The sequence below is a fragment of the Ursus americanus genome, chromosome X (genome assembly GCF_024610735.1).
Source record: "Ursus americanus isolate L20-20 chromosome X, mUrsAme1.1.p, whole genome shotgun sequence".
Lineage (NCBI taxonomy): Eukaryota > Metazoa > Chordata > Mammalia > Carnivora > Ursidae > Ursus > Ursus americanus.
In genome coordinates this window covers 16,939,821-16,967,110 of record NC_142164.1, presented here as the reverse complement: position 1 = coordinate 16,967,110, position 27,290 = coordinate 16,939,821, and the positions used below count along the sequence as shown (strand labels likewise).

Here is a 27,290-nt window from a genome sequence, read left to right as displayed (position 1 = left end):
TACTGTCCATCAGTGAGTGGCCCACGCTGCCTTAAAACAAGAGTAAACTTTCCATTTGTCTACATCTGGTCTTCTCAGCTAAGTAAACTGCTCAAAGGCACACACGTGGGTTTCTGGTATCCCCCGTGATGTCTGACCTTGTTAAGTATTTGCAGATTGAGGTCTTCTTGGACAAAAAGTCACTTTTTAAATACTTAGGCATTGCTGTATGGATCTTTCTTACGTTTGTTTGTAAATGGAATCCTGTATGTGAAATATAAGCCATTCAGTGGCTCTGGTTATTATAAGAACATCAGTCTCACACAGCGTGGGACACAGAGGAGGGTGTGCCCTGACCCCACAATAGCCCCAGCCAACATCAGCACGTTACTGAGTGGAGCCCTACTTCCCTGAGGCCACATCTACCTTCTTATGGCCATCCCTTGTTCCTTCTTCCACTGTCTCTCACACATCTCCTCTTTCTCCTCCTTGTTCCAGCACCTTGGGAGCCTGGCATTCATAGCCACTACCAACCAAGGGCGGTGCATGGCTCTTGGGTGTCAAGGCGTGTCTTCCTCAGGATGCCATCATCAGTCTTCTTTAGGGACTCCCACTCTACTAGACTGTAACATCCCAGAGAACAGGGTCTGAGTCTGAACCATCATTTAATTAAATGCTACCCTCCCCACCCTCCACCACGACCCAACCCACAAGCCTAGCTCAAGGAATGTTCAATCAACAGTTAACTGAATTCCAGGATTCCGGGTTTCCCATCAGCCATTGGAGGGTCCCAATTTTCTAGATGGCCATTAGACAAGGGATTTGACTGGTAGTCTCGTGGTTATTCCACTTAAACTAAAGCACAGAAGCAGAACATACACACGCCAGTCGACCTAGAGTAGCTGGTCCCAAGTATTCAAGCAGGCGTTCTCCCAGCAGAGACTTCTTTGTGGTTTGGCACAGGGAGACTTCAGTATTTGAATGTTAAATGTTGAATTTGCATTGAGAAGATAACAATCACTCAAATATTTATTGATTGCCTGGCACATACAGGGCCCTATGCATAAAGTCTGTGCAAAAAAAAAAAATGAATGTGTTTTCAATAAAGAAGTGCAATCAGGCAGTGGTAGCAAGAAGGAGCAACTTCACACGCTTTTTCTTAAGAGTCAGAGGCCATCCAAACAGACTGGCCCTGGTGCCTGAGGGAACACCAGAGGCACGGACCTCACTCCAGGCGTGAGATCTGGGGATACAACAAAACAAAGGTAGGAGGCTTCATCTTCTCTGAACCTTTTTACCAACCTACGTCTTCTAGTTAACCGAAGAGGACCATGAAAGGAAGGAACAACAGTCACGCCACTAAGGGCTGTGGCCACATACAGCCTGTCTGCGGCACCAAGTGCGCCCCAGTGTGTACCCAAGGTCAAGGCCATTAACAAGTTCATTACTGGCACCGCAGTAAAGACTGCTGCCACCAGGGGTGTTCCCAAAGTGAGTGTCTTCGGTGCTTATGTGCATCCCAAGTTGTGTGAGACTGTATTACTCCACGAGCTGTGCCACCCACGGCAAGCTAGCCCAGCATCGCTCCCGTGAAGCACGGAAGGACCCAACACCCCCACCCCCGCCCTGATTTAGACCTGCGGGTGCTATCCCCACCATCTCCACCAAAGCCCATGTCAGCAGCTAAGTCCTTAAACACTGAAGAGAAACTGTTCTCTGAAAAAAAAGATAAAATGGTCATTATACTTAAAAAAAAAAGAATTATAAATCTGCATTATGGAAATTTTAGAATATACAATCGGAAGAAACTACCCATGATTCCACCACCCAAAAATAATCTCCATTAATATTCTAGTAATTTCCTTATAGTATTTTCTCTATGTGCATTATAGATAGTCAACTGGGATCAGATATGTTGCCTTTTTACATATATATTATTTCGTGAGCATTTTTCACTGTCATTAAAAATCTTTGAAAACACCATTTTTAATGGTTTTATCATACTGTGCTCTGTACAACCATTTGCAATTGTTCACCATTATAAACAACACTGCACTGAACTTTGTTTTTGTTCACATCTCTGTTACTGAACTTGGTATCTCTTTTGCAGCAAGTCATTGGTGGAAAAGGAAAGGGTAACACTGTGGGGAGCCAATAGAGGGCTGACTCTCATCATTCCCACCCCTCTCTTCCCTCCTTACTTGCCTTTTCAGCGCTCAGCGGTCTTCTCCTTCACTGTCCTAATTCAGGCTCTGGATTCCGCTTAGCCCTGACCCTGACACACGGCACAAGTGACTGGGGGCAGAAGCAGACACACAGAAGCCTGCAGCTGGAACACCAGGGAAGGCATCGATGACCTGGCCTGTGGGCTCCCTGCTCTCGGGCTGGCCATCTGAGTGGCACTGGGCTTCGGATGGCAAAGGGACCAGGAGATCTCCGTCGCCATAGCTCCTGGGAACTTTAGCAATAGCTGTGCCAGTACTGAGGCACAGATCCCCAACGCAATGTAAAGGGCAGAGGTGCAGATGAAGTGTTTTGTTCCCCGTGCTATCACCTTAAAATAAACATTAACGTTCTCATCTATATCCAGCTTATGTTTTCTGATATATATATCTGACGTTATTTTAACTGGTATTCAAGGAGAGCTTAGTACCAATCCTTCCTGTCTCTGAAGTTGTGTTTTTTTTTTTCCTTTGACGTTCCAGAGGCCTCTGTTTTCTTATATCATTTCTTCCTCTGGTCTCAAACTGGGTGACCAATAAAGTGCGTCGCTGGACCACATACATCTTGTTAATAAAAGAATTATTCTTAAAAAAATAATTATTCTATAAAACATGGTCTCCCCCTCCAGAGCACTGCAAACTAATTGGGAAATAAAAAAGGAAAATACACGAAAGGCTAGAGAGTGACCAAGCTAAGTGCGGAGACCACTGTCAGGCCAGCTTGAGAAGGACAGGAGGAGGCAATTCTTAGCTATGAAAACAGAGTCCTTGGCTACGCAGGGAGAGACAGGGAAGATGTTCCCAAGACCAAGACAACCACCAAGGAGGGAATGTGCCGCCACCAATAATTCTTCTAGCATATCTACCCCCCCAGACTCAAATGTTGCTGAGAAGGCAGGAGGCAGTTAAGGCAAAATATGCTGGCTAGGTTACTGGCTCCGGCCTAGTTAATCACTACAGGCTTTAAGAACTGCATTATAGACGCAGGACTCAGATACTTCAAAGAGAAGCCTAAGCCCTTGATGAAGCAGCACTAAATAAGCAGCCATAAAAGAGAGAAACTAACAAACAACATTGGGGCCTAGATTTGTATAAAAACAAAAATAAAGAAAAATAGCCTTTCCTGAAAGAAAGTTGACATCTAAGTGCAAACGGCCTCAAGGGTACCTTTCATTTGCTTTCTGGCCATTTGTACATGACCTTATGCACATGGTGAAGAAGGCAAACTTACCACATCATCTTCACCCCATGGGGTACCATCTGCTCCTTTCGAAATAAAGTTTTCCCCTGTCCTCACCGAGCACCAATATTTTACATGTTTAACTATCAGCAGACACTTATTCTTAAAACCATTTTGTTTAAAAAAAAGGGGGGGATTGAAAAATCATGTCACCAAGAACCCCATTTCATAGGAAAGTGGGCACAATGGAAAGAGTACATCTTCTACTGAGACCTGCCAACATGTTTTGGACATACTGGGGGTGGGGAACATTCATAAAATTGTGCTGTCTCTGCCATAAATCACTCTAATAGAATTCTTTCTGGATTATTCTATCTCTGTCTAAATGGAGATCAAAGACCCACTGGCTCTCCCCCACTGAAATAATCCACAGGTTCCAATGGAGTTATCTGCAGGCAAATGATCAAGCTATTAACACTTGCCAGACCAGTGAGCCTATAAAGTTAACTGTGGTTGAGGTGAAAGGAGCTTTGAAGTACACAGCTTTCTTTCAAGTTATCCAGATCCCCATGTAAGAATACTCATCCCAGGGAGATCACACCTTCAGCTTATCAGACAGAAAGTCTCTTGTCAGCATCAACCAGCCTAGGACATCTTAAAAGAAAATGCATATCGAATCCATTCTCAAAGACTCTCCATTCTTTGGCTTTGGAAATGGCAATCCGATGCTGTATGAAAGTCTTCATTTAGCAGAGATTTGGGGTTAAAAAAAAAAACCCAACCCAAAACAAGGGACTTGACCAGTTCTGAAGAACAGTTTTTGCTTCCCATTGAGGCAGAAATAAGGTGGTACAAGAAAAGATGAAGGAAATATTTAAAATAAGAGAGAGGAAAACATAGGAGAGGGGAGACAAAAGGACAAAAAAAAAATAAAGAACAGAAATCATTGTTACTAAATTCACCTTTGTAATAGTACTGTCCCCATTATCCTTAACATGGAATATACATGAAAACAGGAGAAAGTTAATTCCACAGAAATAGATATAAAGGTTAAGTAGAGCTCAAGTTGCAAAAAGCAAGATCACTAAATGTTAACATATGTGAAAATTCCACTTTCTTCAAACCTAGATGGTGTTCAAACATTCTGAACATTCTCAATGAAACCGGACCTGTTACTTCCCCCGGTAGAGCGCTGATCTCCCCCAGCATCCCAAACAAAACAGAACCATTCAGTTTCCTGAGGTGGGCAGTGTTCTTTTTTTAAAGCGGAATTAGGAAAGCAATAATGACTCAAGGACCAAGAACCCCTGCCGTCATTAGAAAAAGACGAGGGGACAGGCTGCATTAATATGTAGCCCGCAATGAAGTTTGCATGAAAACATGCCTGTGAACAGGAACGATGCATGTACAATTAAACAATGGTTATTGGCAAAACTACTAGTAATTTTTGATAGAAGAAGAAAATTGAGTATCTAGAGTCATGGGTTAGTGCAAATTACTTGTAATGGATGCATTTTTACAATACACAGAGGTCTGACAGCTTGAACTTTGTTACATCTGAGTAATATCTAAATATCCCCTAAAACAGATTTTGATTTAACAGGATAATACCTGATATCCAGGTTCTTCTGGTATCCATCAAGACATTCAATCTTACCCATTAGCAATTCATCTCTCATTTGTCCCCCCTCACCTCCAGGAGCCAGTCTTTCAAGACTTTATTACGTGCCTGCTACCAGCAAGGTGCTTTTTCATCTCCCTTTGCAAAAGGTCCCTGGCTCTCTAGAAGCTGGGATGCTGACCTTTTTTTTTTTCTTTTGAAGAGTTGCATCATCTATCATTTGCGAAGTTCAATAACATACCCTTGATCTAAAGTTGTTCATGATGTAGTTACATTTATGTGTTTTGAATTAAAGTAAATTAAAATTAAGTTCATTAAATTTAGAATGAAAATCAGTTTTGCTCTGAACTTGTTTGGGTTTGTCTTTTGCACACAATTTCAGAATGCCCTCGATAAAACCGGTGATACACAGCAGGGCTGAATGCCTCGACTCTGCAGGTCTATTCCCAGACCTAACAGGGCGCACTATACTGTCTTCAATGTAAAAATGCTTTTTAAAGAAAAATTTAGAGAATGCAAAAAAGGAGACCAAATGTGAAAAGAATTGATCTTCTCACACTGAAAAACAGCCAATGTTGACGTTTAGGTATGAGACTTTCCAGGATTTTTCTACACACAGGGTTAGATTTGTTTATTTTCCCTCAGTTATATCATACTATACATACACAGCTGTATATCCCGTGAAAACTACAAACTCTAAAGGCTTTGTAACATTCTGTCGAGTGGACATATCACAGTTTATATAACCATTCACTCCTCTATTATTAAATATTTTGTTGTTTCCAGTTTTTTTGTTATCAGAAAACACTTCTGGTCATAAGGCTTTCTTTTTTCTGTATTCAGGATGGCTTTCATAGAACGAAGTCCCAGAAGTAGAACTATTGTATTTAACCACGACTATTTTCAGGGCTTGAATAATACATATTGCCAAAACGCTGCTCCAAAAGGATTGTACCAGAAATGCATGAGGGCGTCCACTTGACTAAACCTTGCATGTCCTTGATAACTGGTGCCTGAACTTGAACTCATTTTTTTAAATGCTCCTTTTGGAGAGAATGCTTTTTAAGATTTCTGTGAAAGCAGACACAGAAATCTAGCATCGGGTCCTAGCAAAGGCCAGGAGAACATGAAAAAAAAAAAGACCCATTCTAAAGCTTTTAGGAACTTTTTAAGTTCCTTTTCTGTCCTTTTATTTAATGACTATAGATGCCAGGCACTACAGTTTTTCATCAGCTGTTCCCCAAGGCCCTCATACGTGGAAATTCTACTCACTCGTCCTCTAAACATTGCTGAGGACCCACCTGTCTCAAGCACAGTACTAGGCCCCACAGATGTCACAGTGAACACAGAGCCCCAGTCCTGCTCTAACAAAGCCTGAGCCTACGGAGGAAGACAGGACGGTCGTCCGGAGTGTGAGAATACATAACAAGGGAACTGAACCAAGACTTGAAGGGTCTAAACTGATGCCTAGGGGCACCCGGCTGGCTCAGTTGGTAGAGCATGCGACTCTTAACCTCCAGATCATGAGTTCAAGCCCCGCATTGGGCAGGGAGCCTACTTAAAAACAATAAAATAAAAAATAAAATAAACGGAGGCCCGAAGCAAAAGCTAAATCTCCTCAGTTCTTTCTTTCAACCATTTCTCATGTGACATCATTTCAGATGCACCCTGGTCACTATCTTCTGGATATACTCAACTTTGTCAATGTTCATAAAATGTGGTGACTATACTTGAACATAATACTCCAGATGTGGTCTGATCAGCACACATGCTTCTAATACAGCCTAAAATTGTTTTGCTTAAAAAAAAAAATAGGCTACACCACATTGTTGGCTCATATTAAACTTGTGATCAACTAAATCCCCAAGAACTTTTTACATAAACTGCTGCCAAGTCACATCTCTCATATCCTGTACATATGCAATTTTTTAAACCTAAATTCAAGACTTTACATCTATCACTGTTAAATTTCATCTTGTAGGTTTTGACCTAGAGTTCCTACAAGTTGAGGTCATTTTAAATCTGGATTCTGTCATCCTATACATTAAACTACGCCACCCAGCTCTGTATTATCTGCAAAGTGGAAAGCCTGTCTTTGTGATCAATTACGACCAAGAATCTGCTGCTGCTTTTGGGCAGGGGCCGTGATCTGGACAGCTCTGTTTTGCTCACAGTGCCAAGTAGGGTGCCTTTTACATCGTAAGTGCTTGGTACTTGTTAAATGACTGAATGCCCAGGTAGAGCGGGAAAAGCTGTTCCCTGGCCCTTAACTAAAAACATCTTCCTCCAGGATGACACCGAATCAGCTGCTCAACCAGCTGTGAATTTGCCTAATGACTAGTTATGCAGTCACATTTCACAATCTTATGCACAAGGATATTACAGAAGGACTCTCAAATGTTTTGCTAAAAACCAGACATCCTATATTTATATTTGACACTCTGGCGCGGTTGCTCGGATGCAGACACTGTGATCGCAGCCACGAGAAACACGGACTACTGGAGCTTGTCGATTCCTCACCTCCCTGACACTTTTTCCTCGATCCTTACCCAGATTATAGGGGACTGCCACTTGCCATTTTCTTCAGCATGCACATCTGAGTATGTGTTCCTTTACTGCATCATAGCCTTCACCGTTCGGGGCAAATTTTTAAAAATAATTTTACATTAAATACTGCATTGAGAAAGTGAAAATTTTATACATTTATAATCAGAAAAAAGAGACATATTTTTAAGTTTGTTAGATTTTGAAAGAGGACAAACCTTGAAAGAACCTACCAGTCCTATTCCCTCAAAACTTGATATTGACGCTTTATTCTTTTGAAAATAGTGCAAACCGATTACTTTTCCATAGTATAATATTACATGGAGTATTAAGGAGACAACTGAGTCCCGGACGCAAGGATTTCCAGTGGGTCCTGCATCTGGGACAAGGGGACCGTAATGGGATCCAACTCTTCCTCCCTATTCCATTCCTGCCCCTTGAAAGTTTGGAATCAGAGATTTTAAGAAACAAACTAGTCAAGAAATAAAAGAATTCTCAGAGAATGAACAGATAATGTGCCCAGAATGATTAATGGCCTTTCAAAGATGAGCAAGTGTGGAGAACACATGACTCCTGGCGGTGTGGGCTTTGCCTGCCAGATGGTGCCTGACCCCCTATCCCATCCCTCATCCCTTCTCTGAGCCTTACTCCATTCATGACGCCCATTCCCCCCTCGACCCCCCACTCCCACCTCAGAGCCTCAATCTCTACCCTCAAGGCTGAGGGATGAAGTGAAGCTGAGGGATGGGGTGAGGCTGTCTGTTTTGCACATTACTTGGTAATAAAAAAAAAGTAGCTGAACGTTTTATTGGTCTGTTTTGCAGGGTGTTGCAGAAGCCCCCCCCCCCGCCCCGGCCATGTCAAAATGGCCTCACCAAAAAGTTCCCAGCCTCAAAATAGCTGATCAATGCAAGCGTGTCAAAATGCCACACGACCACCTTTATGACAGAATGAAAAAAGTATCTAGGAGTTAGAAGACCTGAGTAGTAGCTCCAACTTGTACCAACTGTCCGGCAGACCTTGGGAAATTCGATTTCTAATCTGACCCCACCTGCCTTGCCACTGGAAAGTTTATACTACTTGATCTTCACAGTTCTTCTCCAACTGTGCCTCCCAGACTACTTGCTCCTGTTTAACTCTTTCATCTGTAATTGCCTTGTTTTCAGCATCTCTGGGTTAAGGACCATGTCTCACACTTCCACAGAAGACATCAATCTGAGCACATAGTAGGTACTTAGGACCATTTCTTGATTGAATTGATTTCCCATGTGCTAGACTGGCTGTAATTAGGCTTCTATTCAGTAACTTTACTCAGAGGAGCACAGGACATCACAGGTCAACTTGGCTGCCAGTCAGACTCTAACCAGCATCAGGCCAATCTCTTCGCTTGTAGGACATAAGAATTGCAGGGATGGCCCAAGAACATACGGGGCGTCCCAGGGAATCTCATGCAGGTCCTCCATGACCCACTGTGACCAGATGGGAGGGATGCTTCCCAGTGACCTTTTCAACTTCCCTCCTCCCCATTGCCCTCGACCTAACTGGTGTGTGCTAAGTTAAAAGTGAAAAACGCTCTCTATATTATAGTCCAAGAAGAAAAAAAAAAAAGGAGCCTGCTGAGATACTGTTAATATATTACTTTTTGGAATAAAGTTTTTTTTCCTAAAACATAAGCATTTCAGTGATTTTTTTTTTTCAAATTTGATTGTACCCCCATTGAACTTTTCTTTATGCTAACCACCATAGGGAACATGTCTTGAAAACTCAGAACTATTTAACCTTCATTTTGCCAAAGGAACAAATTTATTCTACAGATTGTAATTGAACCCCAAGTACACGCTAGGCACTGTGCTAGCTGCGGACAAAGCACATATGTACGCAGCGCACATAGGACATATTTACACATTTGTTCAACCAGATGCAGGTTAAAATCCTGGAAAACACATCAGCCTTCTATCTTCTTTTCATGCCAGTGATGAAATACCCAGCTCTTCCGATTAAAAATTTCCTTATTAAGAAGATAATTCAGGGACGCCTGGGTGGCTCAGTCGGTGAAGCATCTGCCTTCAACACAGGTCATGATCCCAGGGTCCTGGGATCGAGTCCCGCATTGGGCTCCCTGCTCATCGGGGAGCCTGCTTCTCCCTCTCCCTCTGCCTGCTGCTCCCCTGCTTGTGCTCTCTCTCTCTTTCTGTCTGACAAATAAATAAATAAATAAATAAAATCTTGTAAAAAAAAAAAAAAAGAAGAAGAAGAAAATTCACCGAAGGCTAATCTGAATGTGTTTATCCTGTGACACCATGCCGCCATCCTAGTCAAGTCTGATCGAAGAACGGTGTCACCACAATTCTGGGCTCGCATGCCTTCCTAATGGAAGAAAGTGAAGTACCGAACAGATAACCGAAATTTCTCTATGGGTCTATACTTTCTTTTAGCCTCACTTCACAAGAACAGCGTACCTGCACTTCTGACCTTTTGTACTGCTCCCATTGAAAATGATGGCAGCCATGGCTGCCTTTAAAAAATGAAATGGTCACCAAGATGCTAGCAGAGTAAAAACAGCCCAAGGGAAGCATTTGGTTTGGCACGTGGAAAATCCTCAATGAGATGTAAGCGCTTGGTGGTCCTGTTACCCGCCTTCAAAAACACGCGGAATTTCTCGATTCTCTGATTCTTAAGGAGTATCAGGTTTTAAATTCTTTGCATTAAGCAAATACGCCACACAGAGAAGAAAGCTGACCCTCCCCAGTGGGCATCTGGGCCCTCCCTAAAAATCTGTGGAAGTGGTTTCAAACTCATTGTCTCGATACATTGGTATGTCCAGATCAGCTGTGAATATGAGCCCTGCGTCAGCTGTTACTAATACTGAACTACCAACATTTGTAAGTAATTTTCTTTAAAAAATAGTGAATTGAAACTTGCTCCGATACTATAGAAATACCGTGGCCAAATCGCTCGCATTCCAATAGGCTGTCTAGTCCAAGAGACGAGAAAGGGGCGGGACTACCGTTAGTGCCCTGGGAACTGCGCCGAACCTCCGCTAGCCCCGCCCATGGGAGGGACCCGCTTGGGAAGAGTGTTTCCTGAGGATTGGCCAACGCACCACCCGAGCTTCCAATCAAGCTTAACTCTGGGCAACCCAGAGCACGCAGTGTGAGAAAGTGATCAGACTTCGCTCTCATCATGCTTGGGAATCGCTCGTCCGTAGGATAGCTTGAACTTCGATTTTCAAGACATGAGTTCGTAATGAGTTGGGCTTGGGGGATTTTGAAAAGTGTGGTTTTACTGGGGAGGGAGGGCATTATTCCACAGCATTTACCTGTCTGATTTTCAGCTCTCTCAGGCTGCAAGTGATTTAAAAGAAAGTAAGGAGAGTGACATTACCTTAAAGTGAGAAGGAGTTTGGTGTTTGGAGCCAGAGAAGAAGATAGTCTCTTTTGGACCTGCTGAGTTTGGTCGATGGTTAGAGATCTGAATGGAAAAATACAACCGTATGTTAACTTATCTGAGCTGGTTTCCTCTTACGTAAAATGGGCTTAAGACTCTCTGCCGTGAAGAGTGTTGTAAGAATTGGAGATGATGTATATTAAGTACATGGCACAACGCCTGACTCCACAAGACCGTTTTAATTATCATCAGGCCATAAGAAATACAGGACTGGGGCATGGGCAAGGAGTCAGACCTGCAGAGTTCATTACGTGGAGGTGGTTCAGTGGAAGCCACGCCAATGAATGAAGAGAGGAGAGTACTAAAGACATCCCTTCGGAGCACAGTCACATTTGGCTGGAAGGGGAGGATCTGCCATCAAAACAGGAGAGAAGGAATGTCCAGACAGGTAGGAGGGAAACAGATATATGTAGGGGCACAAGCCAAGCGAAGAGAGACGTTCAAGGGTGAGAAAGAAAAATAAGCCCCAATGAATTCAGCGAAAAGTCAGTTAGCTGGTAAGCTGCAGGGGAGCAATTTCAGCAAAGAGGCAGTGGCAGAAGCCAGATTACAAGGTGTTTCGGAATGAGTGGTAAAGAAATAGAGCCAGCAGATGTAAACCACTCACTTGAGAAGAGAAAGTCAATAATATCTCAGTCTGACAGCTGGACTTGGTCCAGGCGTGCAAGAACAGACTTTAGCCGTAAAGACTTAAATGTGGGATTTTAATATGGAATTTCTGATGGCTGCACGTATAGAAGGGACTCCCAAGGGAAAAACACATTCCTCCTAAAACTAAATATGGCTTTCATAAACTCAACAAAGAGAGGCCAACCTTGCTTGTTTCTTAAATCTCCATGGCTTCAAGATAATGCCACTCAATTCGAGGGACTGAAGAGAGGGGAAAAGACAGAATGAAAAATTTAAGAATGTACAAAGATTGGTGAAGAGCCTTCTCTGTTTGGTGGCCTCCCTACAGAGCTTTTGTTCTCAAAATTCCCAGACTCTCGGAGAGTCTTAAAGGAGCATAACCCAATCAAGCCTCCTCAGGTTAAAGAGGGGGGGAAAAAAGCAAGCTTGCCTATTTAACTCCAAACTAGTCACCTCCTGCTTCCCTTGTATTACACAAAGTCCCTATCTTCAGTGAGTAAATAAATAAACCCCCAAGAAGCAGAATAGTTTTCTGAAAAAGCTGGTGGGGTCCACAAAGCTGATTAGGGCTTGTTTATTTGAAAGTTTCAAATAAAAGGCATTTCAACTGGTCAGGAATGTTTGAGGACTATTAAGATGTGACAGGATTCACTAGGGTAAACATGTCCTGCCTCGGGCTTCTTGGAGCCTCTAATCCCTATAACAAGCAAGGTCCTAAATAAGAGAAATAATACTACTAGCTACATTATTGAGCAAGCATGTGTCAGGTGCCCTTTACGTGCATTGTCTCATTTAATCCTCACAAAAGCGCTGGGAGGTTAGATATTATTAGCCCCAGGGATGCAGAGCCCCTGGGCTAACCCCAGCGTCAAAGGACCTCCCAGGTTTTGCTAGCATAAATGCCCAGTACCTATACCCTGGCCATCAACTTGTATTTTCTTGTCCCAGAACTGCTTTGACTGCTTGGTTTTCAACCAGTTAAAAATAAATAAACTTCCCTATATTTTATCCCCACTCTATCTCATGTCACACAGGCTTTGGAAATAAATAGACACAACAAGTTCAAATCCTGGCTCTGTCCTGTCCGAGCTGTGTGGTCTTAGGCAAAATGGCTGCCTCACAAGGGCAATAATGGTAGCTTCCAGCGTTGTTCTAAAGACTGAGATACTAGTACAGAGCCTAGCACATAGTAAATAATCAAAAATGTTACTTTTGAAAAATGTGAGCACTGCATAATTGTTTGATGTTTCCCTCACTCAAGTAAGATTATTTCTTCTTTTATAGTACATATATATATTGCTGTAAAATCTTCAAAAAATCCAGAAAAATGTAAAGAGAAATAAAAATGAGCTGTTATCCTACCATCCAAAAAAAAAAAAATCCTAGGGTGCCTGGGTGGCTTAGTCGTTAAGCATCTGCCTTCGGCTCAGGGCGTGATCCCAGGGTCCTGGGATCGAGCCCCACATCGGGCTCCCTGCTCCGCTTGGAGCCTGCCTCTTCCTCTCCCACTCCCCCTACTTGTGTTCCCTCTCTCACTGGCTGTCTCTCTCTCTCTGTCAAATAAATAAGTAAAATCTTTAAAAAAAAATCCCAGATATTGTAGCATAAATGTATATGTGTTTTTTTATCAAACTGGGTAAATATATATATATTTATATATAAATATATTATATATATTTATAATATATATTTTATATATATTTGGTTTGATATCCCATTACTTATAAAATTTTAACATTATATCATGATCGTTTGTTCATATCATAAAATATTCTTTGAATACATCGTTAGTGGCTTTATAATATTCTAGTCTATGGATGTACCAAACTGTTTTAACAGACACAACACTGATTAAATAGGAACAACTGCCTTTTAACCAAAGTCTTCAGTAGCCCGACCCAGAGGACTCGTCCAATGAAAATTCCAGGGAAAAGAGACTTTCTGTTTCTCTTAAATTACACCTTGTGTTTGGCCATCATCCTTCTAGCTGCTTCTGTCGAGGGTTACTGGTTTTAGTGTTGCCTGTCGGAGTCTAAGCAGAAACTGTGAAAGTTAGACTTTTGGGCCCATGTCCTAAGAAACCACCAGCTTGAAAAGAAGTATGTAACATTATGTACATTCAGCCATAGCTTCCTAATAATGAAATGCGTATCGGCACATTTTAACAAGCCACACTACCATGCATTTTATGACATCAGAGGAGCATTCTTGAACCAGAGGACTGGTTCTCATTAAGATATCCAAGATGGATTAGTTAAATATATTACACCCAGACAACAGAATATTGCAGAACTACTAAAATCATGTTGACACCAATATAATAACACGGGAAAATGTTCACAAAATATTGATGGTTGTTTAAAAAGCAGGGTATAAAATGGTGTGTATATTATAAGCCTTGTTTAAAATGTGTGTGTGTGTGTGTGTGTATCTATAGTCTATTAAAAACTCTATTAATCAAGCTGTTAAGAGTGGTTATCTCTGGGTCCTAGTATCATGAGTGAATTATTTTCTTCTCTATCTTCTCTGTATTTTTGAACTTTCTAAAGTTAATAGGTATGATGCCAATAAATGATTCCTAATTTTAAAAACAGCCAAAATTGTTCATTCATGTACCTTCTGAACCCCTATTATGGTGTGTGCTACCATTCCCTATGGAATCCGGCTTCTCAGGACTTCATTGTATCACAGTAACAACCCTGATGGAACCCTAGAACACTGGAATTCGAATCAAAATTCAGAATTGGACACTAAACTCTACCATGTCCTAGCATTGTGCCCCTGGCCAATTACTTCATCTTGCTGAGCCACAGTCCTCGTCTCTAAAATAGGGACTAATATTACCTACCTCACAAGGATGACTGTGAGTTTTAAAGAGAAAGTGCAGGTGTGGGTGCCTGTTCCCATGCCTGGTGCACAGAAAGCCAGTTAAACCTAGTTCTAATACCTTTCTCAGCAAGACAGAAAGTGTGAAGTGACTCTCGTTTTAATTACTCAATTCCTCCTCTGTATCTATTCATTCGGTGTGTTCTCATGTGTTCAGACTGTAGTCTGAGAAAGAAGACACAAATAGGAGAGATGCCAGTGAGTGGAAATACCTGGGACAATGGGGGCAGGCAAGTATCTGAGGAGCACGGTCTCCGCATCACGTACAAACTAGGGGTGCTGCATCACAAGCTGAATCTAAATTAATACTAGGGAACACCCCTGCCTACCCTGCGACCATGACTTAAACCCAAAAAGGAAGAAAAGCTCAAATTTAAATATCCCATTCAAAGGGTCCAGTGTTGGGACGCCTGGGTGGCTCAGTTGGTGAACCGTCTGCCTTCAGCACCGGTCATGATCCAGGGGATCCTGGAATCGAGTCCCGCATCGGGCTCCTTGCTCAGCAGAGAGCCTGCTTCTCCCTCTGCCTCTGCTGCTCCCCCTGCTTGTGCACTCACTCTCGCTCTCTCTCCCTCTCTCAAATAAATAAATTTTTTTTAAAAAATAAGAAAGGTCCAGCGTTTATGCAGCCATAGTTGCCAGAGGCACACATGTGACTGAAGCTTGGCGGTGGGGGTCAGGAAGCTGTATTTACAAGTGTGATGAATAGTCCCGAGAGAGGGTTAAAGGAAACCCTTGTCGAGTTCCTAACAGAAGAAAAGGGCTATACGGTCAATGTTACTTATGTTCTTGTTTGCTGTATGATCTTATGAGAGCAGATCTGTCCTCGACTGTGCTAATGAGCACCTAAAACTAAGGATGTGTCATGTGCATTTTATTACTGCCTTTGGTTTTTCCAAAAGCAGTGTCATATTTGTCCTGGAGAGAAAAAGGGAAGGCATTTCCAAGTGCAAGTGTAACAATAGTAATCATTAATAATAATAATAATAATAATATTGAAGCCTCCAACCCTTCCTCTTCCTTTTCCCCCACCCCTCTCTCAAATACAGCTGGTTTATCATTCTGTAACTCACAATTTCCAAAAAAATAAACTGAAAAATGTGACGGTATTAAATATGAATAACCATCTGCTCCATCTCTTTGAGGAGCTCCAAACTCCAAATATAGCACACCAAAAAAGCCCGCCCTCTGGCATACTTAAGTCAAGGGTTCTTTCAGCCTACACACTCAAAACTTTTAAAAAAGGTAGGTGAAAAAGTGAGCTCTTCAGTCAAAATCCTCACTTTTTAAGGTCCGCAATTTTATCTAACATTCGGAATTGCATCCGGGGTTAGAAATTGTACACTTGGTACGTCTTTAAAAAAAAATCACAGATATCAAAAAACTGCTCGAAGTCTCAAAACATCAGATAACGTGATTGGTTTTATTCCTTTATGTCTCTACCTGAACAGGAGAGGAATGAATGGGCTTCAGAAAGCTCTTATTTCTCCAGCAGCTTTCGTGCAGAATAATATACTTTCATAATGAAATGTAAGATTATAAATTGCCAAATTGATTTTGCATCAGTGGTAAAAAGTCATAAGTGACTAAGTGTCCTAAGGTGACCTAGTATGTTATAGAAAATGTGAAACCATAGTATACTGACAGTTTCATTGGTTTAGCAGGAGTTCATATCACTTGGCTGAAATGCATCATTGGTCTTTTTGTCGTTACATCTTATTGCAGCTTTAAAAATAAAGTAGATGACAATCTTGTGAAATGTTTCCTTTACTGAATCAGGTTCCTGTCCTTGACTTTATTGCGATGCTACCTTTCCAAAGCGATGTTTACAAACTGCTTCTGCCTTTTAATATATTTTGAATAGTGAAATTTATCTCCCAACTCGATCCTTTCGAGCCAGGAGATGGGAAAACACTAGTGTACCATCCGGGTGAGGAACACCAAAACAGATGGCATCAAGGAGTTAAGTACCAGAGTGGATGGCACCTTGACATTTATTGCTGTCTAGTGCAAACCAGAATATATAATTTGACTCTTTTACAGCATTAGGAGGGCAATTTAAATGCGTTAGGACTTGAACTATCAAAAGATGCTGTCTCCTGTCTCCAGATGTAATTACAAGACAAGACTATTAAAGCAGTCTTATAAATACGAGAGGATCTGAGACTGTGAAGGGCGACAGAAGTGGAAAGGACCACGTACCCAGCGGTGGCAGCTTGTTTTCTGACAGAGAGGACCCGTGCAGAAAGGGACACCAGCTCGCTGGCCAGGACTCTCTCCCCCAGAACCACTGGTGTTAAGTGAGGTCCCTGAGTTCAACTGCCACCCAACACAGTGAGCTAGGAGCAAAAACGACATTTCCCCCGCCAAGAATATTCTAGGCCTTTTTGCCTCCACTGCACTACTGCATATTTCAGACATTAGTCCTGTTTATTGAGAAGCTACTTACTATGCATGAGAACGCACAGTGCTAGGCAATGGTGCATTCTAGTCAACATGACACATGCCAGGTTGGTGTTCTCCAAACTCCAGCGGATAGGACTCCCTAAATGGCAGCTTTCACTTGTTTTCCCAACACCCTTCTTTCAGTGATAGTGTGTGTGTGTGTGTGTGTGTGTGTGTGTGTAAATATCAAAAGGAATCAAAATTTTGTATGTTAAATTCACAATATTCCTGGAAATCAAAGAGAATCTCTAGTTACCTACTGATACGATATGTTCCCTGAAAAGATAATGTCCCAGGTAGCCACCATATTAGGGAATTATATACAAAAATAGTAAAAGAAGGAGGGAAGAATGGGGCACCTGGGGGGGCTCAGTCGTTAAGGGTCAGCCTTTGGCTCAAATAATGATCCCGGGGTCCTGGGATTGAGCCCTGCCTTGGGCTCCCTGCTCAGCGAGAAGCCTGCTTCTCCCTCTCCCACTCCCCCTGCTTGTGCTGACTCTCTTGCTGTCTCTTTCTCTGTCAAATAAATAAATAAAATCTTTTTTAAAAAAAAATGAGGGAAGAGGAGGCTAAGCCCGGCCATTATAAAACCACAGGTTGAACCGGAGATTCCCAGCAGGGGGCCAGGTGAGAGCAGGTGCATAGGGAAAGACTCCCTATTGATTAAGATGCAGTGAGATGGGCACTCACATGCTGCTCCTGGGTGTATAAATTGGTAAAATCTACTGAAGGCCGATGTGGCACTAGGTATATCAAGGTCTTTTTAAAAGTTTATATTCTCTGATGTGGTCATTTTACTTTCAGGTCTGCACTCCCAAGGAAACACCAGAAAAGAGCACAAAGATATATATGTACACATGTGTTCACTGCAGTATTATTTACACCAGCATGAAGTTGGAAACAACCTAAATGTACATCAGTAAGAAGTTGGTTCAGTACACTATGCGTATTAACAATTATGCTCTCATACTTGAATGGCATGTGAAAGGGCCTGTGGACATCGCTAAGAAAAAGGGCAGAGTTCAAAACTATTTATGTGAGGGGTGTCTGGGTGGCTCAGTCGGTTAAGCATCCCACTCTTGGTTTGATTTCAGCTCGGGTCACTATCTCAGGGTCCTGGGATCAAGCTCTGTGCTCAGTGCGGAGTCTACCTGTCCTTCTCCCTCCCCCTCTGCTCCTCCCCTCGCTCACACTCTCTCTCTCTCAAATAAAAAAAAAAAACTGTGTGTGTGATAGAAAGTATCATAATCCGCCCCCCTTCCCAATCCTGTGTATTTTCGAAACATCTTCAAACACAGTGCAGTGAAATAAAAACAAATCACAGCTCATCACTGTTGAAAGTTAAGAGTTCCGCCACTTAAACACTTTATATTTTGAAATCATTTTAGATTTATAAAAGAGTTACAACACTTGGGGCGCCTGGCGGGCTCAGTCGGTAGAACAGCAGCTCTTGATCTTGGGGGTATAAGTTCAAGCCCCATGTTAGTACAGAGATTGCTTAAAACTAAAATCTTAAAAAAAAAAAAAAAACAAACACAAAGCTAGTTTCACCAAGCTTCCCCTCCTATTAACATCTTACCTAACCATGGACAATTTGTCAAAATTAAAATGTTAACATACGACAATTAGCTAAACCACAGCCTTTATTTGGATTTCTGCAGGTTTTCACCTAATGTCTTTTATCTGTTGCAGGCTCTAATTCAGGATACCGCATTGGATTTACTTGGCCACTTAGTTTTAACAAGATACTCTGCACTTTTGCCTGGCCTGAGACTCATAAAACGTCTATTCATTTCATCAGGCTTTCTTTTAGCTTCAGCTGTTTCTGTAAGAAGAGCCATGAAAATAGAGAGAAGATGCCATTTTAGAATAAGTCAAAATATTCTCTTTTCCTGATTTTCACATGAATTTACTTATCTCAGAGTTCTTCTTACAGACCTGAACATTTCCCTCTCCCACAGTCCCTGGGTCCCCTAACAATCCGGCCCCCGCGGGCCGGGCAGCACCATCTCAGACAAGGGACAAGAACAAGTACTAAAGCAGATGGAATAGAACATGGAGGTGGGGAGCTACTATCAGTAACTCCAATCTTGCCGGAAAGGAACAACCTCTGGATAAAGACGATTCACTCGACACACATTTCCTTAGCATACACACATAGAAACATCTTCACCATCATGCGCGTGATTTCCCTGTGGTGCAGAGAGGCCGAGTAACAACAAAAAGTCACTTCGCTAAGAGGTGGCAGGGCAGTGCTTCTCAACCCCAGTTCCTGTGTGACTCTAAAGTCCATGGTCTTAATGGTTCTATCACTGTGCCTTTTTGAGAGACCCTCAGTGAATGGTTGAGCCCAGTCATTCCAATTCTAGCTCTCCAACCCTGATTACTGCAACCTTGAGTTGAGATCGGACCCAGCCCTGGTTCTAACTTGACCCTATGGCTATGTGCCTTCCCTCCCCTTTGACTAAATGCTGGCCTTACCTACCATGATGTATTGGATATACAGCAACCCAGTTGACCCCTCCGTAGGGGTCACAGCCATGTTCTGTTAAAACTTCTTGGATATGCATGCCTCCCCTGGTTGGGGACCACCCTGCCTCTTCCCTGACAATGGGGAGCCCCCGGGGTCCTTGGCTCTGTCAGCCAGTCTGGTGACCATCCGGCCATGAAGTCGTTCTAGACCCGCTCCTGGCCCTCTGCTGCCCTCTAGCAGTCACCAGCCACTCTGCCCCGTCCGGAACACAGGACTAATCTTACCTTTGGGCCCCCTGTACACCACCAGTTGGCTTGGTAACCTTAGAGCCAGGCAAAGGGAGGTCTGGCTGAAACAGCCTGCATCTCCTGGGGAGAGACACTTGGCAGCAAGTAACTCAAGGGAAATGACTTTCTCGTCTTCCTTAAAAAAAAAAAAAAGCCTAGAGGGACAAGAGTCCTACTCTTTTCTTTCTACTGAGAATCTCTCAAGAGATGCTGTTCCCAAAATGGCACCGTGGAAGATGTGGGGGAACCCTAGACTAGTGCATCTCAGCTTACGAAGGAGCTTCCCAGCTCAGAGTGAAGGACGGAGGAGGCGGCATGCCCCGGAGCCTTAGGGGAAGGTACACGTCGGTGACTTGGCCCAGTGGAGACTTTCCAAACTCCTCTCGTCACTACAGGATGACCTCAGGAACTGCCAGCTGTGTACAGGTGGCAGAAGGCTTTGATGACTGGTTTCCTCTTCCCTAGAGTCATTTAGCAGCAGGAGAGGGTGCGGGGTGCAGGCAGCAGCTGTTTATTCTCATGACACTTCCCCCTGCCGAAGACAGCTCTTTGATTGATCCCCACTCAGAAGATCTAGCTTGTTCTCTGGGGACAGAAACTGGGGATAGATGGGTTGTGCAATTTCCTCTGGGTCACACACTGGATCGTCAAAAGCAAAAAACAACTTTCCCCAGTGCTGTCTGTCCCTCAGGGTGAAAGGGGGTGACCACAAAAGCACCACCACCACCACCCCTGACCACCTTTTCCTCTGACCTTCCTAGACACTGTGGATAGAAGCTCACGCGGGTGTATTCGCTAGGCCCTCACTACAACGCTATGAGATTCTTCTCTCATTCATTTGAAAGACAGGGAAAGGCGAGGTCTAAGAGCAGAAGTCTGTTGCCCAAGGTCACAGAGAGGCAGAGCCAGGATTTGAATTCAAAGAGCCATTAGGATTAAAAACAGACTTCAGAAAAGAAGCTTTACAATCCCCGCCCAAGCATCCCTTGCCAACACACACACACACACACACACACACACACACACACACACACACACACACCATGCCAGTGATTGTTTATCTTTTCCAGCAAAGAGCAATTTAATCTCCTTTTAGGAAACAAAATCTGACCCATTTAGTCAGGGAGAGGAGACAGGCTGAGAACAGACAAGCAAGTGAAAGTAAAAAAATCAAACTTGCTGAAAACAGGAAGTAGAGAAAGCCGACTGGGACCTCTGATCAGAGATACAGAACCCAGGCCACCGCAGGCACTGCTCCCCCTTCTTTGAGATGCTACAAAGCAAGAGTTTAAGAAAGAATCATCTAAATCATATCATCTCTAGAACCACAGCCCATTCTGAAAGAGGGAATAGGGCTTATCTGATGACCAGGAGGACACAGAAAAGGAATTATTGCCTCTTCCCCTCTAGCCTTCCCTGAATTCCAGCATTAGTCAAGGCTGGGAATCTAACACAGCAGAGGGAAAACGAGAAGAATCCCAAGGCAGAGGGCTGTACACCAGCCAGCAGGTCAAAGGCCTGGGGGACCACCCTGAACAGCATGGGAACAACTTGGAAGTCAACAGCTGCTTAGGCCAAGGCTCTCCAGCCCCAGGCTCGGCAGTGGCCCAAACCTGCTGTTTATTTGCATTGCAAGAGCGTATCACCCTCAAGCTGGATCTCCCGAAGATGATAATATCAGCTCCCGCTTAATTATGAAAAAGGAAGAATCCAAATAAGCAGATGACCCTAGGCCTTCCTTGACCACCACAGGTAGAATTTCAGTGCTGACTGACATTGACAAATGCCACGTTTCGGGAGGGGGGAAGGACAGGGTCCTGAGATGCTCTGCTTGGTCACCCTGTGTCCTACGAACCATCCAAGAACATGTTTTTTGAAAAAGAGAAATTGCCTTGAAGTTGTGATGATTCTAAATTCGGGGATCACTGTCAGATACCGGTGGGTTTTACACGGCATTTACATATGAAGACATTCTTAATGAAAAATGTATTCTATACTTTTTAGCATAACACTGGCTGGAAAATATTCCACTGTGTGTGCTGGGGCAGGGCTGCAATTGAAATTCCAGTCGCTTTTAGAAAATGCTCGACATTTTTGAAGCTATTTCCTACCAATGAGTTTATCTCACAAAATATAGAACCCAACTGGCCGCTTTAAATGACTCTAGAAGGCAATTGTATATCAAACTCCTCCATAATGGCTTTTTAAAAATTGTTAAAGAAACTCCTCAATCCTCAGTAATCATTTTAAAGTAAAAATGATTCACTCATAACTATAAGCTAGTGCAGCCCAGAAGCCATGACCATGAATAACCAATTTGCCCCCAATTCTGGAAGTGCTAATTACCTCCAGGGTTGCTACACAGGCAGCTGAAAAGCTGGATGACCACAAGCAATTAGCCAATCAATTTGGCTTGAAATCGCCCCCAACACAATTGGCAGAAAGCCATACACGGGGTGTAAACGGTAGTCACCTATTTGAGAGGAAACAAAAGGCTTTAGCCTCCCACACTACATTAATAGCCGGCCATGGTGCCCAAAATTACCACCACTCTAATCACACGTTGGGATTTAGGCCCCTGCTCAAAAAGCAAATAGATTACTCATTGTCAAAAACACGTTAGCCCATTAGCACCCATTACCACACTAAGTAGCTCTCGCCTGGGAAGACTGAGGGCAGGGGTCCGAGGGAATGGGGAGGAGGAGAAAGTCAGCCCAGCAGGGGGAAAGGTGACAAAGAGAGGGGTATTTGTGGAAACACAGGTATGCGGGAGGTGGTGAGGGCGAGCAGAACCTAAGCCCTTCTGGTTCCCGTATTTCCGAGAGGGGAAGAGAAAGGCGGCTGTCACAAGTGATAGTCTCACCAGTCTCACGTCAATCCCAAGCAAGAGTTCAGAGCACATCATCAAGCAGATCTGTGAGCGTTTCAGAAGCGCAGCGGCAATCGGGGGATGCTGGCATAGTTTTATTAAGAACAAGTCATGCCAGACTAACCTCATTTCCTTTTCTGATGGGAGTGTCAGGCTGAAAACCAGAGGAATACAGTGGACATACTGCTTCTGGATTTCCAGAGGGCCTAGGACAGAGTGAGCAGTCACGTCCAAGATAGGCTGCTCTGAATTGTCACGAATTCTCCCGGCTGGTTCCTTCACCGCTGTGACGGCTGTCCCCAAAGGTGCTAGTGAATAGCTTAACGTCAATCTGAAAGGAAGTCTCTGATGGGGAACCTACGTGATCTGCTCTGCTCGGCATTTTTATCAATGACTGGAATAATGGCCTAAGCGGTACACTGATCTAGTTTACACGTCGCACGAAGCTGGAAGGAACAGTTAACCCATTTTGAAACCCTGGTGATCTCAACAGGCTAGAATCTTGGCTCGAATTTAATAAGATGTCCTATTCATAGAAGACCAACACCCCAAACGTGGGAGGAAGCCTGGTGACAACAGTTCAGAGAACTGTGCCCGACTTCAAGTTCAACACGCACCGACTCAGTAGAGAGGGCCTTAGGTTGGTGGCCTCACTAAAAGTATGCCCGCGGACTGCAGGCAGAGATCACTGCCCGGTGCTCTGCGGTGGGCAACGCTGGGTGCCAACATTTAGGGGGATAATCACCAAGTCGAAGCTTATCCACATGAGAGCCACCAGGACGGAGAAAGAGTTCCAAGGAGGTTGATTCGAGTCCAACAAACATAAGAACTGGCAATTAAAGCGGACCAAAAATTAAATGAGCTGCCTCGTAAGGGGGAGGGGGGATTTTTCACCAGAAGCAGTTTTCACTCCAAGACCAAATGATCGCCCTCTGGGAATACGTCGTACAGAGGAGTCACACAGAGACAGGAGGGCTGCGGTCAATGACCTGTAAAGCTCCCTGACAACTCTGAGATACGGTGACATTACGGAGCCACCTTCCTAATTTATAGAACTGAAAAAGGACACAGAAGTGAAGCCAAACCTCTGGGTAGTGAATTACCACATGAAAAGAAAGATTCTGCACCAGGCAGAGTGACTAGGGAAGCAGGAGACAAACCCACTCCTTTCTTTCTCCAAAAGCCTTAGCTGCAGGGGTCCTGTTTGCATGGGGAGCTTGGGAGTGGCTGAGGTGTTTGTAATGAGGCCTCGGGTGGGTGGGGGGAGTCAAATGGTGATGTGTAAACAACTTATTTCCCTGCCTTCTGTGAAAACAGAATTGGGTGTTTTTCTATAGGGAGAGTGATTTATATGGACAGGGCCAAAAAAACAAACAACGACCTACTCCACTTTAAAAGGATTATTTGTGAAATAATAATTGAAACTCAATCTATGGCAAAGCATTTCTTCTATGAGCCCTTAATTAAGACATAAAAATAACACAGAGCATGTCCCTAGACAGACTGACCTACATTTTTTGAGGAATACATCTGAATACTACTACGTGCATGTCTGAACACGCCCAGCAGTGCCTGGCATACAGCAGTCGCCCACTAAATAGCTGTTGACCAGCTGACGGAAACAGAAAAATCAAGTTTTTGAGGCATCTAACCAAAAATGCCCTCCACATTCGGGCCTGTAGTAGGATGGAAGGATGTAGGTCTTCCACCAAGACATCGGAGCAGAGCAGAGCCAAGTGCTTGGTGTTCCTTGGCTTCTGGCGCGCTGAAGAGGAGAACACAGTTTCCCAGGCCAACTGCTCAGTCAGTACCCTGGTGCGATCAAGTAAGAGCTTCCCCAGCGAGCTATGGAAAATCCTGGCTCGCTCTCTCTGCACGGCGAGAAGCAGCAGAGAGCGTGAAACTGGCCTACTGCCCCTGGAAACCTTATCCTGGACCCAGTGTTCCAACTTCTAGGAGGGTCCTGCTCCAGGCACATGAAAAGGTGTGAATAAAGATATTCCCTTCAGCACTGTAACAGGGAAGGAAAAAACAAAAAAGAAAGCACACACGTAACTGCCGTGCTGACAGGGGAGTGGATGGGTGGGAATATTATGCAGCTGTTTTCAAAGAGGAAAAAGGCTTCAAGGACATGTTTTGAAAGATGCCGAAGATATACGAAGTGCAAAAGTATGTTGGCAAAACAGTATGGGTCCGTTTACGCAGGGGGGAGAGCTGTGTGTGAGTGCACAGTGCGCGTGTGTGTATGTACACAGATGCGCAGGAAAGTCTGGAAGGAGACACACATCAAACTACGGTGTTTACAGTCGGCAAACATAGTAAGACAGAGGGGGAGGGATATATACATATATGTATATACACATATATATAATTTCCTTTTTTTACATTAAGCATGTCTAACTACTGTATGCGTTTTCCCAAATCAGAAAAAGTACCTTTGTAGTTCGAAAAAATACCAAAAATTTTCTGAACAAGGAAGAAATCCCCACTCTCGCACCAGATTTCTGGGGGTGGGGAGCAGGCTGAAGGAGTCCAGCCAGGCCTGCGTTGGCTCCCTGCTCTACCCAAGCGAGGCATCCCCACTCTCTCTCTCGGGGTAGAGGGGCTGGAGAGGAGACTGGTTCTCAGCGTCGTGCATAGCCCTACATGGAAGGATCGTTTATAAATAAGCGATTTTCTCACAAGGTCAAGAGCCCGGGAGAAGCAACCACCCTCGCAAAGCCTTCTCGTGAGAACCAGCACAGGCTCACTCGTGAATTCACATAAAGCACCTACCGACATGCTTGACATTGTCAAGGAAATATTTCCGATGGAGAAAAGCTGGCACGTGAGGCACGTGGGAACTCAGAAAAAAGAAGGTGCTGATTCACATAAGCCTCCAGGCAACAAAGCTTTGATACCCACGTCCTCTTCTATCCAACCCTCCCAGACAACATGCACGCACATGTACACGTACACACACACAGTTTAGGAAAAGAAAATCAGGCGACATCGAATAGCAGGGTTCAAGCACCAAAGCACCCCAGGAAATCACTGTGAGCTCCTCTTTGGTTCATCACCAAACCATTTCTATGGTATAAAAAGAACACTTCATGAAAGAAAGGTTCGTGTGCAAAAGCACCTCCTGGACCACAATCTTCCTCATCAGCACGAGGCGGGGAGCCAGCTCACAGAACAAGAAGAGAACTGGATTGCCAGTTCAAAGGCCAGCTTTCCAACGCCGCTCGCCAGCTGGAGACTCCAGGCCGGTGGTGAACTTGCTCTCCGGGGGACATGTGACAACATCTGATGATATTATTGGTTATCATGACGCGGGAGAGGGGGAGGTAAAGGCCAGAGATGCCACTGAACATTCTATGATTCACAGGACAGCTCCCCACTCCCCCACCCCCTGGGGACGAAGAACTATCCAGCCCCAAACGTCAGTAATGCTGAGGTTGAAAAACTCTGCTTTTAGCCAAGTCACCTCACATCACTCTATCTTCAGTTTTCTGACCTGGAAAAGAGCCACCACGTGTCTCATGGAAGTCAAAATGTTTTAAAGTGTACAGGTAGGATTTTGTGCACACGTAGGATTATCTGATCCGGGAGTCATTTTAATAGCTCAAGCGTATCGTGCCTGGGAACTGCTTATTTTCAGCTTCAAACTGTGTTAATTCTATTGTTTGAACTTATTTCTATAAATCCCAATTATGTTTTAAGGTAATTTAGGAAAGAGCCAGAGGCGGGGGCTTCCTGGTGAAGGTGGTACTGAGGCAAAAGACAGCCCGGAACCAGAGGCTGAGACCAGGTTCTCAAGAAAAAGCATCTAGGGTTCGAATCCCAGCTCGGACGTGTGATAGCTTTGTGATCACAGGCAAACACGAACCGAACCGAACATCTGTAGAGATTGGTATTAATAGTGCCTACGGCTTCATAGGGTTGCTGTGAGGATTCCAAGAGTTAGTGCATATAATGTGCCGAGAACAGTACTTGGTGGATGGGAAATGCTTAATAAATATTGGTTAGTATACTATTTTTAATGAAGCAGACCCAAGGTATGCAGAGGAGGGGAACCTAATCCAGTGGAGACGGTGATCAGGGAAGGTTTCCTGAAAAAGTGGTACCTGAGTTACTTCGTAAAAACTGGAAAGAGGAGGGGGTGCCTGGGTGGCTCAGTCAGTTAAGCATCCAACTCTTGATTTTGGCTCAGGTCATGATCTCAGGGTCGTGAGAATGAGCCCCGTGTCAGGCTCCATGGTGAGCGTGGAGCCTGCTTAAGATTCTCTCTCCTCTCCCTCTGCCCCTCTCCCCTGCTCTCTCACTTGCTCTCTCCCTCTCTCTCTCTCTAAAAAGAAAAACAAACAAACTGATGGGCCCTAGAGGAAGGGCATAAAACTGGAGGTAGGGAGACAGTTGGAAGCAGTTAAAAAGGCCAGGCTAGAGTTGAGGGTTGAAACCAGGGCAGTGGTTTTAAGGATGCAGAAGGGGTTTAACCAGTGGGACTTGGCCACGATGAGATGTGGGAGGGGAGAAATCAGGAAAAGGTGGGCAGATGCTAGTACTTGAACAAACTGATAACCCTCTCTGAGCTTCAGTTTTCCCCATTCATAAGACGGAGTAATACCATCCACTTAACAGGATTACTGTAAGGATTAAATCAATTTTATTCTAAAACTCCTTGCATAGTGGCACATAGTAGATAATAAATGGAAACTCTATTATTGT

At 43.9% G+C, this 27,290-nt stretch overlaps 1 protein-coding gene and 1 pseudogene across 1 annotated transcript in view; one reads left to right on the top strand and one right to left on the bottom strand.

Annotated features, from left to right (window-relative positions):
* The window catches only part of GPC3 (glypican 3), a 405,964-nt gene that overhangs the window by 327,530 nt on the left and 51,144 nt on the right, over positions 1-27,290 (bottom strand). The window lies entirely within an intron of this gene.
* On the top strand, positions 1,311-26,513 carry LOC148106839 (small ribosomal subunit protein eS26 pseudogene; annotated as a pseudogene).